Here is a 15824-nt window from a genome sequence, read left to right on the forward strand (position 1 = left end):
GATTCTATTTAGGGCTGTAGTCATTTCTGTTTTACTTTCCTCAGAGACTTAAGTAACCGGCATTATAAAAGTCAGGTGTTCTTAACTTTTCAGCTTAATGCTCTGAAAAACATCACAAAGCATTCTTCCTTCACAGTCCACCACTCATTCCCCTGCTTGTGAATAGTGCTGCACAAACACAGAATCAGCCCCGTCTCTGTGCAGCCTCGATTTTCCCCAGGATCGCTGGACGCCAAACAGGCAAGAAAAATGACCAGCATGCTTGCCTTACTCCCCTGAGAAGAGAGTCCTACACACAGAGGGATGTGGCTATTACTTATCATCATCAAAAAGTGCTTGTTTGGTGATAATAAGGGCCTGGGATAGAAATCTCAGCTAAAGGGAGGGAGGGGACTACCTGAAGCAGCAGCCGAGGAATCCTTCCTCTGCTTACACAAGCATTTTCTGCCTGTCTGCGAAACGAAGGGCCAGCGCTAAGACTCGGCTTAGCCCAGAAATAGAGGAAGATAGGAGAAACTGTTATTAACCATGGTTAGAAGAACGAAATAAGATAAAGAATAACAGACAACAACTTGAATTGTGCTTACCGTGCAAGGAATGATCCCCAGGGAATACAGAAGGGGGTAAAACAGAGCATTAGGTTGGAGCATCCTTTTTTTTTAAATATAGTATTCTTTTGTTTGCAATACTTAACATGACTTAGTATTGATTCAGAAAGCTGCCCTTTTTAGGCTCCGATCTGACAGGTTGAGTCTGCATTCCACTGCAGGAACTCTTTTGGGAACTTGGGACTTCTGTAGGTACCTGGTGCATTTGACCCAGAAGGATTGGAATCTGAAAAGCAGCAGGGAACCCAGGAAAACTTTGCACGAAGCAAAGTACTTTTAGAAAGTCTATTCCTACTAAAAGAAAGTTCCCAGCAATTAAGGACATTAGGATGTAATCAGTGTATTGCCACCTTAGGGACAAGCGTCTTGAAAAGCCCCATTTGATCCCCCAAGCAAACCCCACAAAAGGGAAAGTATTTGCAGAAAGTGTTTCAATTAGGGGAGGCACTTGGAACTCAAAACATTTGCCATTGCCTGTGTCCCTCCCTTATATTAGTCCCAATCCCATCAGTCTGGATGGAGCCACAGACAGCAAGGCCTGAAGGTAACTTTCAACTCCAATGGAACCCCCAAAAGTCCCTGACACCTAAGATGGACAGATCAAGAGTACTACACTGGAGTGAAATAGACTTTGTGGATTTTTTTTTATCCCTGTGTACTCTTTCCCACAGTGTTCAACGAGAAAAGGGTTCACACTACTAATGGCAACATTCAGCCTAAAGGGAAAGTAGCAGCTCATAAATTTCCATCTACCATTTTTTTACAGCAGGTCAAGAGGCCCTCGCCCCATGGGGGGAAAGCAGGACAGCTCACAATTCAACATGAAACATAACTCATGCTGTGCTACGTAGGGAGAAAGTTCATGCAATACATAAATTCGGGTCGTATTTTACACTTCCAGCAGGGGTCACACTCGATAATAGCCCAATTGCGATTCAGGGCTAGCGGGCCTTATCTGTAAAAGTTCTCGGCAGGGCAGTGAACAGCTCCCCTCTGTACGCAGCCCACGTTCCTTGTTTGTTTTATCTATCGCCATTCAGCTATTTGAGTTTGACACCAGGTTCATGACCACTTGAATTCACCTCCTGGTATCTGATGATTCCGTCGCTCACACTGCCTTTAATGTATTCTGAGGAGACGAGCGATACATGGTGGGGGAAAGACACACATCCTGTCTGATTGCAAGGTCTTTCCTGATGAATCATGGACACAAAGGACTCTATTAAAGGATGTTCTCTATCTTACTCGTGTGATTTATCAGAGATAAACTGTTGTAAACACAAAAGTCAAAGCAGGTCACTGGAGGGCTCATGCAATCTCATATTTATTCTCTTGGTGATTTAAGACTTGGTGTCATGTGATGATGTGCCATCACAAATGTGTCTTTGCTTTCTTTTTTCATTCTCGTTAGTATTGCCATAATTTACAGACAGGTGACCCTAATTTGTTTCAGAGAGAGAACAAATTAAAACATGCCTGATTTTCTTTCAATGGGGTAAACTGTGGAAGAAAATAGAGACAGAAGAAGATCTGTGCTGAAAGAGAAACCTGCCTTGCCAGGAGGGTTTCACCATTTTGTTAAGATGCCTCCACCGGTCAAAAGGGGTAAAGCTATACCTGGAGGACAGAGGGGAGGAGAGGGGAAGAAAAATTGAGAGAATGAAACAAATATCTATTTAAAAATAGCCTCTCAGCATGGCAAGGAGAGATTTGAAGATATTATCCTCAAAGGCTGCTGTGAGTGAGGCCGGGAGAAGGGAAGGCTGTCTACAGTGAAATATGAAAGGCACATACTCCCTGACAGCCTATGGCTTTTCCTGATACGGCCAAAACCAGCCCACTGGAGTGATCCATATACTCTTTGTGGAGACTTGTGATATAAATGCTGAGGGCGAGATGTTGAAGATCCTCAGCTCACTGCCGCCCTACCCTCCCTCGTCATCCTTCGCCATTGCCTCGTCGCCACTTGGGGGGAATTTGTTATGCTCCCTCCCGTACGCCTGCCTCTGAAATATCAGGACAGCAGACAGGGGACAAGTCAACTGACTTGTCCTTGTCCCTTTTCAATTTAACAAGCCAAGCAGCCTTGGGGACTCTCCAGTCTATTTTCAAATTGACCATTTATAATCAGTTTTCTAAAGGAGAGAGAGAAGAGGTGTCAAGAGGAGTCGAGCCAGCTGTGTTGTTGTGGAAGGTAGAAAGCTGGGGGTTGGGGGATGATAATACAGCAGCGTGTTGTCAGATGTGTCAGCAGGTAAGATGAATGAAGAATTGGGAGTGGAAGCATAAAAGGAAATTCACAGTAGGGAATTGACCTCTATTCTAAATAGAAAAGCAGAGGAAAAAGTGAAGGAATCCATATCCTCTGGAAAATAAACATATACAGTCGCACTTTGAAGTATGCTCCACCTCCCAATGAACCCAAATTGGAAGAGAAAGTTGTCTTGACAGTCGCTGAAAACCTTCAAGAACGAAGAGGCACCCGTTGTCCATTTTTTGACACCAACGTGGCTGCATATATCAGCACCTGCAAGGTCAGGCCGACTCGGGCGTGGCAAGTGTGGCGAGGGCCCCAGCCTGGGAGGCGTTACAGCATTCTGTCACACTGCTTGCTCCACCGCCGCCACACGATGACATTTCCACAAGATGGCTCTTCTGAATTATGCGGCCCAGCGGAAGGGTAAGAAGGGAAAGGGGGGAAAAAAAGCTCATTTTCTGGGTGTCTGCTTCCGACCTAAAACCGCCACTTGTTTTCATCAGTGCCTTTTGCCGCTTATGCAAAATGGAGCGCAGGGTAATAGGGGAACAATCAAGCCGGCCGGCTGCTCCCGTTCTCTTTCTCTCTCTTCAGAGTGGAACGACACAGTGTCACCTCTACACCAGCCCCCATCCTCCCCAAATTAATCCCAATTTGGCCATCAAGCACAGGGCCGTCCGAAGGGGCAGGCGGCAAGTAATTGACATTCTCAGGTGCATGAGTTTTGTTTATGTAGTAACGCTGAGCCAAGGCCTTTCACTGTGGATGACAGCAGACCCGGTTTGCATACACCACTTGATTCGGGAGCCCTGCATGAGTGACTGCTCAGCAGTCCGTGGCCCCGTGGCATTTCAGCAGAGGACATTTCAGTAAAGATCGCCTCAGGTGTCAAGCGGCTTGGAAGGTGCAGGCGGCAGCGGGAGGTCGTTTGTCCCACGCATTGATTCCTACATGACCCCATCGCTCTCTCTAACTATTGATCCATCCCCAAAGACCCCTGCACAATGCCCATGCCACACTTGGGAATTAGAGCTCAATGTGTCCTTTACCTTAAACAAAAGAATGGCAAATTTTTCGATAGGACGTCACACATCACTGTATGAAATAGGCCACTTACCTCCGAGGTCATCTCAGTGCAGTGGAGTCCATTTTGGTTATTGGGATTCAATGAATGCTGGAAGTATATAGACATGCTGGGAGTAGGAAATGTCTGTAAACTATTACACATGGGGGCTCTTTGTGTGTGTGTGTGTGTGTGTGTGTGTGTGTGTGTGTGTTGGCGCTCATTCATGGAATACCCTCTCCTAAATGCTTTCCGGGGCAGATCTCCCATGCCTTTTAGCATGTCACCCGGGCCATGAATCACCATTACAGCAGCTTCATTCTTACCTGGGCACCTCTCAGGCTTTTTCATTAGGGTAAAAGGGACCCAAGGCAGGGTTGTGGAGGGGGTTGGCTGTGTTTGTGAGAGGGAGGGTCAGGGATTTGGGTTGGGTGGGTTAATTACAATAACAAAGGGGGCGGCCAAAAAAAAAAGGGACACACTATGGCAAGGCGCAGTTGCTCTCATTTGTTTCAATAAGGTAAATTGATTCCAATGTCCTCTGGTGCCATTTGCATCGCATCCATTTAGTGCGCGCCCCTCTCATCCCACTCCACTCCCACCCTTCACCACCTCCTCCCTCTCGATTCACTCTACATGTGGAGGGCAAGTCAACATTGATGCTGATGCACTCATCTTCCTTTGATGCCAGACACGAAAACAGTTGTGTTTCCACCTGAGCGTTTGCATACACCCATGTGGCATTCAAAGTATTAAAAAGTTGTTCTTTAGAGAAAAATCTCTGGATTTCTTCGACTTCTTTGTCATCAACCATCAAAGGAAAGAAATCCCTTTAATCTAGCCCACTTCTTTTTTTTTATTGAGGCATCAACATTTGGGAAATTAGGAACTCATTCAGCCAAACTGAACTTTGTCATCATAAAATGATTTCAAAGTTGAACTTTAATCCAGCAGTCTTTGTTTTGAAACATAAAAGACTGAAGGCTTCCCTGCAGCAATAATCAACTTGAGAGCAAGGTAGACTTAGTCACGTTTTCTAAACTTCAGGTTTGACTGACACGTTTTCTGCTTAATGAGCATCAACAGTTTATTCTTGTCTTGTCATAAATCTGTCATTTTTAATCAACATTTCAATTTGCTTTCTTTAGAGTCATGCAAACAGGGATCTTGGTATCCTTGTCAAAGCTCTGTCATGATGTTTCAACATGTAACATATTCATCATTCACACATGTGAACCTCTTCTTATAAGTCTAGTCTATAGATATATCTTACAAAAGTGACAACACTTTAAATCTTGTGATGAATTTAGGTACAAACTTTTTACTCTTTGATTGTTGTGTCTGACTACCTTCATCAATATCTCAACAAGTACCACATTTGCATGGCGGCCTTTTACATGTGAGACCATACTCAGGTCTGGAAACTCAAAGGATTTTTGAAAAAAAGAAAATATCACTTGTATCATTTTACAAACTAGTGTATGAAGATTGTCATTTCCCAGTTTCCCATTTGAAAAGGTACACAGCTGCAAAGGCATTTGAAAGAGAAATTAAATGCAGGTAAATTCGGCTATATTGCCAGGCACAACATATTTTAATAACCAATAGTGATGTTATGGAATATCTTTAGTAAGCAGTTATCTATTGCAAGTGTGTGGCAACAGGTTGAATGTATGTCTTTTTCAACGTATTTTGTTGATACTGTAAGTTTGACGTTTTTGCTTGCGAGGGTTTGGACCCTGATTTTTGATAACGAACAGGTTTATGAAATAGGCCTATTGTCCCGCTAAGATTTCGATACCTTTTATGGTCAAGTAGTTTCGCACAGGAAGGGTGTTGATCCGCAATGATCGTAAATGCTTCAGCAACAAACTGACTCTGAAAAGCAGAAAACAACTTTCAGATAAGGGTGATATAATTTATAAGATCAAAGGTACCAGAAATTGGCCAGTCATGTAGCTTGAATAATCACTTTGTGTAGTTGGCTTGAAAGCTAGCATAGTAATTTGTTTGTTTCAATTTACATTGAAGATAAGTACAGTTTTTATATGTAATGCCAACTTTCACTCGTAACCTACCTCTCCCTTTAACCCAAATGTTAGTATCTAGTCAATGTAACAGAATTGTAACCAGGGCTAATGTTTTCATGGATGACACACTATTGCAATTTAGCTCAGAATTCCAACAGGTGACATTTACTTCTGGTCAAAACTTATCTGAAATGGAGGAGAATTAAATCAGCACATCTAATAGCTTGCAACCACAGACACTTCTAGTCTTTTAGTTCAAGGGCTGTCCCTGCAGACTGGCGACCCGAAGTCAGATGCATCTGTGGTTGTCGTACTCACACTGTATGTTGTAAGCTCTGTTCAGTGCGCCTCTTTTAATCTACACTGCCTGGCCAAAAAAAAGATGCCACCAAAAAAAAAAAAAAAAGGTTGCACACTCTAGTATTTTGGTGGATCGCCTTTAGCTGTGTTTACCTCACGCATTCGCTGTGGCATTCTTTCGATAGGGTTCTGCAATGTCACAAGATTTATTTCCATCCAGTGTTGCATTGATTCTTTCTCCAAGATCTTGCATTGATGTTGGTAGAGTCTGACCACTGTACAAAGCCTCTTCAGCACATCTCAAAGATTCTCAATGGGACTAAGGTCTGGAATCTGTGGCCAATCCATGTGTCTCACGCTCCCTGAACCATTCTTTCAGAATTTGAGCCTGATGAATCCTGGCCTGTGTCATCAGGGAAGAAAAACTCTATTGATGGAATAACCTGGTCAATCAGTACATTCAGGTAGTCAGCTGACCTCTTTCTCTAAGCACAGACTGTTGCTGAACCTAGACCTGACCAACTGCAGCAACCCCAGATCATAGCACTGCTCCCACAGGCTTGGACAGTAAGCACTAGGCATGTAGAACTTGTCCACTGCTGGAGTTTCCATTTCAACTAATGGCTTCAAGATATAAAGTGGTGCAGAAAGTTTCAGTTTAGTATTTAAAGCTAGCAAATTTGTCAAGATGAATGGGGCAAAGCTTTGCGAAGATGTGTAAAGCTTTCTGATGTTTCTGGCCATAACTGTTGTTTCTCCAGTTGTTGATTAATTGGTCAGGGCTTAATTGCAGCACTGCCCAATATACGTAGTGAGGGAGGCCTCTGTCTTCAACTGCCTACCTACAACAGACCCCCCATTTGGTGCAATACACAGTCTGGTGTTGAGACACACACACACCCCATCCCATACTCCCATCATCAGTCAGTGTCAGAGCAGATAGCAGCCGCCGTCAGGCAGATGAGTGACGACTGGCCCTGTTACCTGAGCGCCTGCATGACAATGGGCCTGTGGGCAGAGATAGAGAGACAAAAGCTGCAGCTCTGCCACACACTTTCTCCAACTGGCATGACACGACACACCAGCTGATCTTTATTGTGTGCTGCACAATTAGCTGTCAGCTGGAGACATGTTAAAGATGTGCTATACAATAAGGCTGAGCTCGCTGCACATAATCAAAGATGTACGCTTGCACAAGACATGACAACAAAACGTCTCACTAGCTAAATAGAGCAATGTACTGACACCAGGTGTGATCACATGTGTCGAGCTCTCACAGTGCTGTCTGCATTTTTAAAATCAGGCTGAAATCAAGCTATTGTTTATTATTTGCCAATTAAAGAGACAGCGTCTTATGATCTACATTATCCAGTTATTACTGTTGGTTTACCAAGACATCCTTCAGCACTTCTCTCCCAATGACAACAAGTGACTTCATAAAAAATATATAGAGTGCAGAGTGAAATTGCCACCCCAAGTTTCCTAAACACCTACTTGAATCAGCAACAAGCAAATCCTATTAAATCCCGTTAATTGGGCCTCATTCAAGCAAATCCTGACTGCTCGCGAACAATATAAAAATATAGATTTTAATGACTTCAGGGAGGCGGAAAGACCTTGCATATTAGACTCATCAATAGCTTTTTCCCTGTGCATGCTAAAAGTGTGGGATGTTGTCAGGCCAGGCGGGTGTGCTTGCTTCCTCAGCCTCCATGTGCAGTTTCATAAAAGCAGATGTCGCACCCAAGCTTGCATTGGACTCCGGTTGTTCAAAAATACACAGTCTTTGTACAGCACAAGATTTATAACAATAAAAGTCTCCCCAAAAGGCATTGAGACGCACCAACCATTTTGTGAGCAGCCTTGAACTCTCCCTGATCTGCTATTTGTTACCTCAAGCACTTGGCAAAACAAAATCGGCTACACTAGAAAGGGCTTATTGCTCATGTTGCGCACAAGTTTTTGTCTGTCTGAAACAAACCACCAATGTTTGGGCTGCAAGAAGACAAACTAAAAAACATTGATCCAATTTGGAACACATTACCTGCTGAAGTATAAATGCTTTAATTTGCAAAACCTGCAGGTGATTATGAAACACCCCCAACTACCCCCCGCAGAGGGTTTGTGTTGCATCTGGAAACACAACGAGCACAACAATGAGTCACAGGTTTGGGCACTAAAGGATGATGATTATGTTAATCCAACAATGCCAAAGCTCCACTGTATGTCAGATTTTTTCTGTTGCACACTCATGACCTTATTAACCTTCTTAATCCTCAGCTGGGTTTTCATGATAAGGGACTTACACACACAACCACACATAAGCACACTCACACTCAGAAACACTTTCGCTTTGATGCCCAGCAAACACTTTAGGAGCCATTTCCACCTGTTTATCCTGCACACCTGAGGACCCCGCCGTGATATCGGCAGAGGCCCTCAAGTCATCTGAGACAATTAACACTCTCCCTTCGATCAACATAGAAGCGGAAAAAAAAAGTTGACAGCAGCATTTGGAGCAGAGGGCCCTTCCCATGTAGGCACATAAGAAAGCAGGTTTGATTGGTATTAAGTGGTGAGATTAAAAAGCCATCTCATAAGTCAGGTCAGCTGGTGTTCATTTGAATGCATTACCAGGGTCCGAAGCTAGATAATTCTCTCATTAGCGCCACTCAAACCCTGAGTGACAACACGGGTGAGAAGGGAGCATGTTGTACAACACTTACAGTTAATTAGTCCGCGCGCACTGTTGCTCTGCGCCCTATCTGTCCGCTCTCTCTTGAAACGGCCTGAACCTAAGGCGCTTGCAGTTAATCAAAGATGAGCTGTGGAGTTTTTCGAGGGGGAACCACTTGTTGTTTCAAGACATACCTAAAAAGCTCGAAGAAAAAAGTCCTGACACAGCTGTGAATGGGCACATGTACTCTAGCATATACAGTTCATTTGCTAATTACATTTCCTCAGATGTCAAGAGATTAAGTCCTTAAAAAGTTGCTTTAAAATCCTTCTTGCAACTTTTCATGAGCTACTTCCTTTTAGGATGCAGTCACACTGGCAATTCATACCAAGCCCAAGCACACTTTAATCCTCAAGTCCAGTTTGTTTGACCGGTGTGGCTTGACTGGCTTTGGGAGGTGTGCTTCAGCGCAGTGCACTTCATGCACATTCATGCATAAACAACGAAGGCATGAAGTTTAACATATGATGTATAATCGCTGGGACCAAGATGACGAAGAGGGCATGCGTGTGCCTTTAGTCTGGTTTATAATGGAGTAGTGTGGCCAGGGAGGACAATCATGCTGGAGTACAGTGTGGTTTGGATGGCATCAGGACGGCACCTTAAAGTGATACTTCGGGATGGAACAAGTTGGGTCCTATCACAAGGTTTAGGGCAGAAATTACCCCTACAGCAGTGTTTTTGTGCAGCAGAAGCTCAGAGCGCTCGCACCAAACACCCCCTCCCTGCTCCTCTGCCGGTTTCCTCTGCACTCAGACGGGGCCATATTTTACTTGACCAAAAACACAAATAAACGGACTCCCACCGAAAAAATCTGATATTGGTCTGTATTCACGCTTTATTTAGAGAATTTTCAGCGCGTTACCTTCACACAAAAACACAGCTAAATAAGGCTCTAGTTCTCATCTCTGCTGCAGAGCTACTGCTGGCTATGAGGCGCTCGCCGCTTAGTGTATCAGTCCGCGCGCACGGCGTGCCAGATATAAACAAACGCAGGTAGTCTGCCAGGACGAATTATGCAATAATAACGTAAAGATGAGTGATTATGAGAGCGAGGACGACCTGCTGTTCACTTTGAATAAAGCGTGAATGCAGACCGATATCAGATTTTTTTCGGTGGGAGTCCGTTTATTTCTGTTTTTGGTCAAGTAAAAAATGGCCCCGTCTGAGTGCAGAGAAAACCGGCAGAGGAGCAGGGCGGGGGCGTTTGGTGGGAGCGCTCTGGGCTTCTGCTGCACAAAAACACTGCTGTAGGGGTAATTTCTGCCCTAAACCTTGTGATAGGACCCAACTTGTTCCATCCTGGAGTATCACTTTAAGTCATTGCCATCATTTATGTTCTTTTGGTTGAGGAGTCAGAGTACATCATTTATGTACTCACAGAAGAAGCTCAGCAAGGAAAGAACTAAATCTAACTTCTAACTAAAGAGAATGCCAATGCCAACATAAAGCAGCTACGTTTTCAAATCATCTCAAACCAGGTGGTACACTGCCATTACCAGAAAGTATAATGGCACTAAAGCAGCATTTCCACCAAGCAGTCCGGTTCAGTCTGGTATGGTTTGGCACGGTTTGGTACAGTCAAGCTTGATCCTGTTTGCGTTTGCACAGCAAAACTGTTCCCTCTCGTGGTAGGCGGCGTGTAAGCCGAATGCCGCAAGCCGCAGCTGTTAAACCATAGCATGAGGCCGTAGCAGCGCAATACAGTTTAACCCGCTAATGAATCCAACAAAGAAGAAAAACGCGACACAGTAAACAAAGAGCATAGATGGAAGTCATGCAGCATTTCATCCTCTCTGTGATTGGCATGTGGCTCTTTGATACAAAGTGCAATCAAGCTTTGTTTCAGAGAAGTCTATGTGCCGCTAGCAGAAATACAGCTACTGTCGCAGGGTAAGTGACGATTCTTTTGACCAATCAACAGTCTACAGTGTGTAACTCCACCTCCTCTAAGGAAAGCTCTGTGTTTTTTATTTCTGGTCATCGTAGCTCAGCTGCTGTTGACTAGCTTCATCCCATCACTACAATACCAGACTAATTATGTCAGATTATCCTAAGACTATAATTTGCTGTTTTTGTGGATAATACACAGGGTGTTGAAGAAACTGAAATCTTGAATATTATTTTTCTTTAATGACACAAAGAACTATTTAATTATAACTTTTAGTGCATTTTAGTCCTCACACTTTCTTTTCTTCATCACTGTAGAAAAGGTTCCCTGGTCAAGTATTTCTCCATGTCCTTGAAGTCGAGAACAAAGAGTGTGTCTGAAACCAAGTGGGCATACCCAAACAGGAGGTAATAATCCTTCATTGAAGGAAAATTGGGACAAAATTGTGTGGAGGCTAGGGGTCTAGGTTCATGTTGCTTTCCTCAAGCTTTGTAGTACTTTGGATAGATTGCTTATTTATTATATTTATACGTGTATGTGCAGTAAAAATATCACTGATTATTTGCTTTGTGTTTTGTACTTAATTGTTTGTTTACTATTCACCAAAAACACGTCAAATGTTGTGCATGTTTAACCTAACTGGCAGTTATCCCTATTCTTATCCTGATTAGGTGAAATTACTGCTTCAGCCATAACGGCTGGGTCATGATCACTCAACTGAAAGTAATCAGACCTGGAAATAAACAAGCGAACAGAATGTGCTTACAGATCTGAGTATTTCACCTGCTGAACTGAAAATGAGGACAGAGTGACAGGAGAATGTTTAAATCTTGAGCCACTGTGGTAAATGTAAGATGAAGCTTTAACAGCAAGTTTTTCCTTTTTCTTGTTCCAGAGAGATAAAACCCTCAGGTAACCATTTTCTGTCTCCAAGTTTTAAAGGAGATTTTAAGCAGATTAATTTGTCTTCATTCTTTGTCGATGGCGCTGTGTTTGCATATTGGGAGCACAAGGTTATATCCACGTCATTAGTCTCTTCGCTTGGATCTAGGCCTGATAACTACACCGCCATCACAGTAACACTCACTCTGGATCTAAAGGTTCCATAAATTGTCTCTTTTCCTTTTCTCACTTTATGTTCACTCACTTACACTACTTCTACTGTTCCCATGAGACACGGCGCTCGGCTCATTGGCCACCACACACACGCACAAGCAGGGGGGTTCTCTCTCTCCCGCCACCACCGCTGGGCTTACCCACTACACTCACACACACCCTGAATACCAATCTCTGCATGTGCCCCCCAACTGAGCACACAGGGTTAGCTGAATATTCTAGGAGCCTTCAATTTTTCAGGCAGGTCTGCGAACCCCCTCCCCATCACCCAGCACCATCACACTCAAGGGAGTATGATTTTCAACAGTCGTTAGCGGGGTCATCTGCAGTCCCCGAGGGAGGGACTTGAAAGAAAAAGATTTGAATTGCCTTTTCTCTCTTTTTATTCTCTTTTCATCTCCCGTGCTTTAGCTCTCTGTATGGGTCTGTCATAATTCTACTTCCTGTCTTCAAGGCCTCGCAATATTCATTCCCCCCACCCAACCCCTTTCAATCTTGTCTCCGCCGCCAAATTCGTCAATCAAAGACGAGGCCTTCTAAAGCGCTTTTTATAGCTCCGATGTCACGCTTCTTACGCCACTGTCAAAAGTGGTGACAGAGCCGCTGGTTATGCCACGGTAAGGCGTTTATCCACTTGTAAAATGTACTGTAGTGGATCAAATACAGGATGTGAGGAAAATGGCTCGCAGCTGAAAGAGGAAAAGAGAAGGAGGGGGTGGTGGGAAATGAGAAAACATTTCTTCTTCTAACTCTTTTGCACTAATATGAATTCCCAGTGAAATGTCTGGCGAAGTAGGTCAATGGGATTTAGAAAGTTTGTGCTGTTTTTTTTCCCTCTCCTCTTCTCTCCCTCCCTCTCCTCATACTCTCTTGTCAATGGAAAATGAGCAATGCGATTAAGAGAGAGGAAGATGATGAGCTTCTGAGTGAAAAAAAGAGCAAGTGAAAAAGAAAAAGACTGGCTGAGGGGTGGTTTGGGCCTCACGCGGGTCTCTCACCAGCTGACGGAGACACCCAGACAAAGACAGAGGGAGAGGGAAGAGATCAGTATCTGAGCTCCAGAGGAAAGGAGTGGCTGATGTCTCTTCATCTTGATATTAAAGCAACAATCTAATTATACAATTTCTTCAGGGAATATGCATATGAGGGTAATCAGTAAATAGAAAAAGGTAATTATTTGCCACAAGTCATACCCTTTGCACCTGTAAGCACTGCACCGATACACAAGATTGTGCTTTTTCCTGCATGTCACAATGAAGATCGTCATCTAAATTATTTAGCTAATTTATAAATGAATCTCCCAGTTATTGAATATTTCAGCGCCTGTCAAAATATAATGAGTAAAAAGTTTGGTCAAATACAAATGGGCCTCTCTGGATAATTTGCTAGAATGTTCCTCGGGGGTAAATCTCCGCCAGCGAATGTGATTGAATGTTACAATTAAACGTGCTAATTCATTGTCAAAAGGAACTTGTCTATACACATGATATATCTGGCGCCTAATTGGAAAGCACATTTGGAAATGGTGTCTTCTGCGACTTTCTACATCGCGGCTCTAATCAGAATAAATTCCGTTCGCTGTAATGAATTAGAGTTGAACATTCGTAGTTGGGCTATTAAAGAGACTTGAGGGGTGAATTATTTAAATGCTAATTAATGTTTTAAGATTTCCAACCTGCATCAGGGACATATTATTTCATGATTCCTCATTTCAACGTACTCTAAGCACAGGGTAATTTATAGCTCATATTTCATTCAATCAATTCAGCTGCAGTGGTGCTTCTTTCAGCCTTGCAGCTTCCTCCAGTCAGAGAAAGAGGAAGATGGAACCCATCAATACTGTGAGACAGTCGATGGAATTGCTAATCAACTCCCATCGTAGCCCTGAAGAATCATGGGAACAGGATTCAAACGTACGACAGATAAAGTAAGAGAATTTTGGACTTATCTTTGTCGCCATGTGACGAGTTGCATCTGTTATGTAAATGTGCAGCAGCAGCTTCCGACACAGCCACAGATATTAGACAAACTTCATTAGTGTTGAAATAGCGTGAGATATGGCTCAACTTTGCGTTCAAAGCAGCCTGCAAAGAAGTTCTAATGCAAGCAGCAGTGGCATTATTCATGTTTCCACAATAGCTTGTTATTCATCATAAGACAAAGGAGAATCTCACTCAGCTTGACATAGATGGAGGAGGGCCACCAGGGTATTACTCACATCTGTTGGAAACGGTATGCACAGCCAACTGGATGTCACGATACACCATGCTTATTAATGCAAACAAAGTCTCCCAACACAGAATATAAATGACATTTTCCTTCACATCTGAGCATAAATATTAATTGTGTTAAATCTGTGATGTATTGTGGTTGGGGAGCTGCTTTAGTTGTTTATTGTTAAAGCAACAGGACGCGTTTTATTAATCTCAGCTGCACATCTTCTGACACCATATTGAGGAGTGCAAACATGCTGAACTCAAGAATTCAGGCATGGAGTTCCAGTTAATACCACAAGGTGGCACTGTAGGCTTAGAAACAGGTCTATGAACAGGGAGAGCAAAGCATGTGGTGTTCCAGATACTTCAAAGAGAAAAAGTAATGTCGTTTTTGTTATCACTGAATCTCAACCATCACCAGTGGTCTCAAATATTTGGCTGGTTTTAAAAAACATGAAATCCCATTTCCCAGTGTAGCTCTCTTGGCCTTGTGTGTGTGCTGTGTGTGTTCTTCTGCACTTCATATGAATTATTCCACCTTAACTACAGACTGCACAAAGACTCAACAGAAGGCTTTTCACCTTGTTCCCTCTTTTCTTTCTTTTAGCTGAGAGTTTGCACAGCTGCCCAGGGAACACAAATGGCATTGAAACTCTCTCCCTGTGGCAGGACATCTGTTGCTTTCAGCTGGCATCCCTTCTGAACTTACTGGAGTGTGCCTTACACCGCCTGACAGCATTATAAATACTGAGGTGACTGTTTTATGTTTTTTAAGGTTTTTTTTTTTTTTCGGATGTGGGGGAAAGGGTGAAATTTAAAAAGCAGGTTGTACAGTGTGATTTATTTCCCCTTTTGTGACAAGAGACAGTGACACTATTTAGTTAACTTTATCACAGAAGTCATGTCACATTTTTATCAGAATCTTTATTCCAAATACACCTTAAGTACTCACATTTTGTCTTTGCTCTATCAGAGTAAAATCTCAGCAGACTGTTTTTACGTCATAGATTTTTCCTCGACCTGAAACCTCCAGGACACAATGCACAGTATTCTCCTCTGTCTCTTGAAGTTCATGGTGGTAGCTGTGTATCAGACACACATTTATCTGTCTCTCCTTCCTCGATGAAGGAGAAGATAAGCTCTTTGAGATGCCAGATAGACTTATCATTCCGCATCATGTTACACCATTGAGTACACACACGTACACAGACACATCACAATGCTGCTATTCAAGGTGATACCACCATTGGTTTCGTTGTAAAGCCCGTACAAACACAAAGCATGTATACATATCCCTCTGCAGCCTCTGGAGGTGGTTGCGACAGCTTGGTTTTCCAGCTGCGAGGAAGCCTCCGCTCTCCATAAACCTCCTCATACAGGCTGACTCGGAGCCAAGCGGGACAGAATACTGATTTGCATTCTGTTGAAACAAGTCTGCGCTCATGTCCTCACTTCCCCTGCTGAAGTTGGATTTTCCGTGAAGGCAGCAAAGTAAGCCCATTTTCTTGGGACTTAAGATGATTTTAACTGTAACAGAAGTAGAAGTCACAAAGGATGCTTTCAATTTTGGATATTCTGTGAAAGGAAGTTGAGAAGTTGTCAATTG

General features: G+C 43.3%; 1 protein-coding gene across 2 annotated transcripts in view; it reads left to right on the top strand.

Moving 5' to 3' along the window:
* adgra3 (adhesion G protein-coupled receptor A3) overlaps positions 1-15824 on the top strand; it is a 167794-nt gene that overhangs the window by 109179 nt on the left and 42791 nt on the right. The window contains exon 4 of one of the 2 annotated variants that reach the window (XM_074661902.1): positions 14826-14970. The exons of the other annotated variant lie outside the window; for it this stretch is intronic. The gene's annotated coding sequence lies outside the window, so the exon portion shown is untranslated. The remainder of the gene's footprint in view (positions 1-14825; positions 14971-15824) is intronic. 2 annotated transcript variants of the gene reach the window in all.

The sequence above is a fragment of the Halichoeres trimaculatus genome, unplaced genomic scaffold (genome assembly GCF_033239565.1).
Source record: "Halichoeres trimaculatus isolate MK-OKI-2021-1 unplaced genomic scaffold, fHalTri1.1 fHalTri1_scaffold_22, whole genome shotgun sequence".
NCBI classification, from domain to species: Eukaryota; Metazoa; Chordata; class Actinopteri; order Labriformes; family Labridae; genus Halichoeres; species Halichoeres trimaculatus.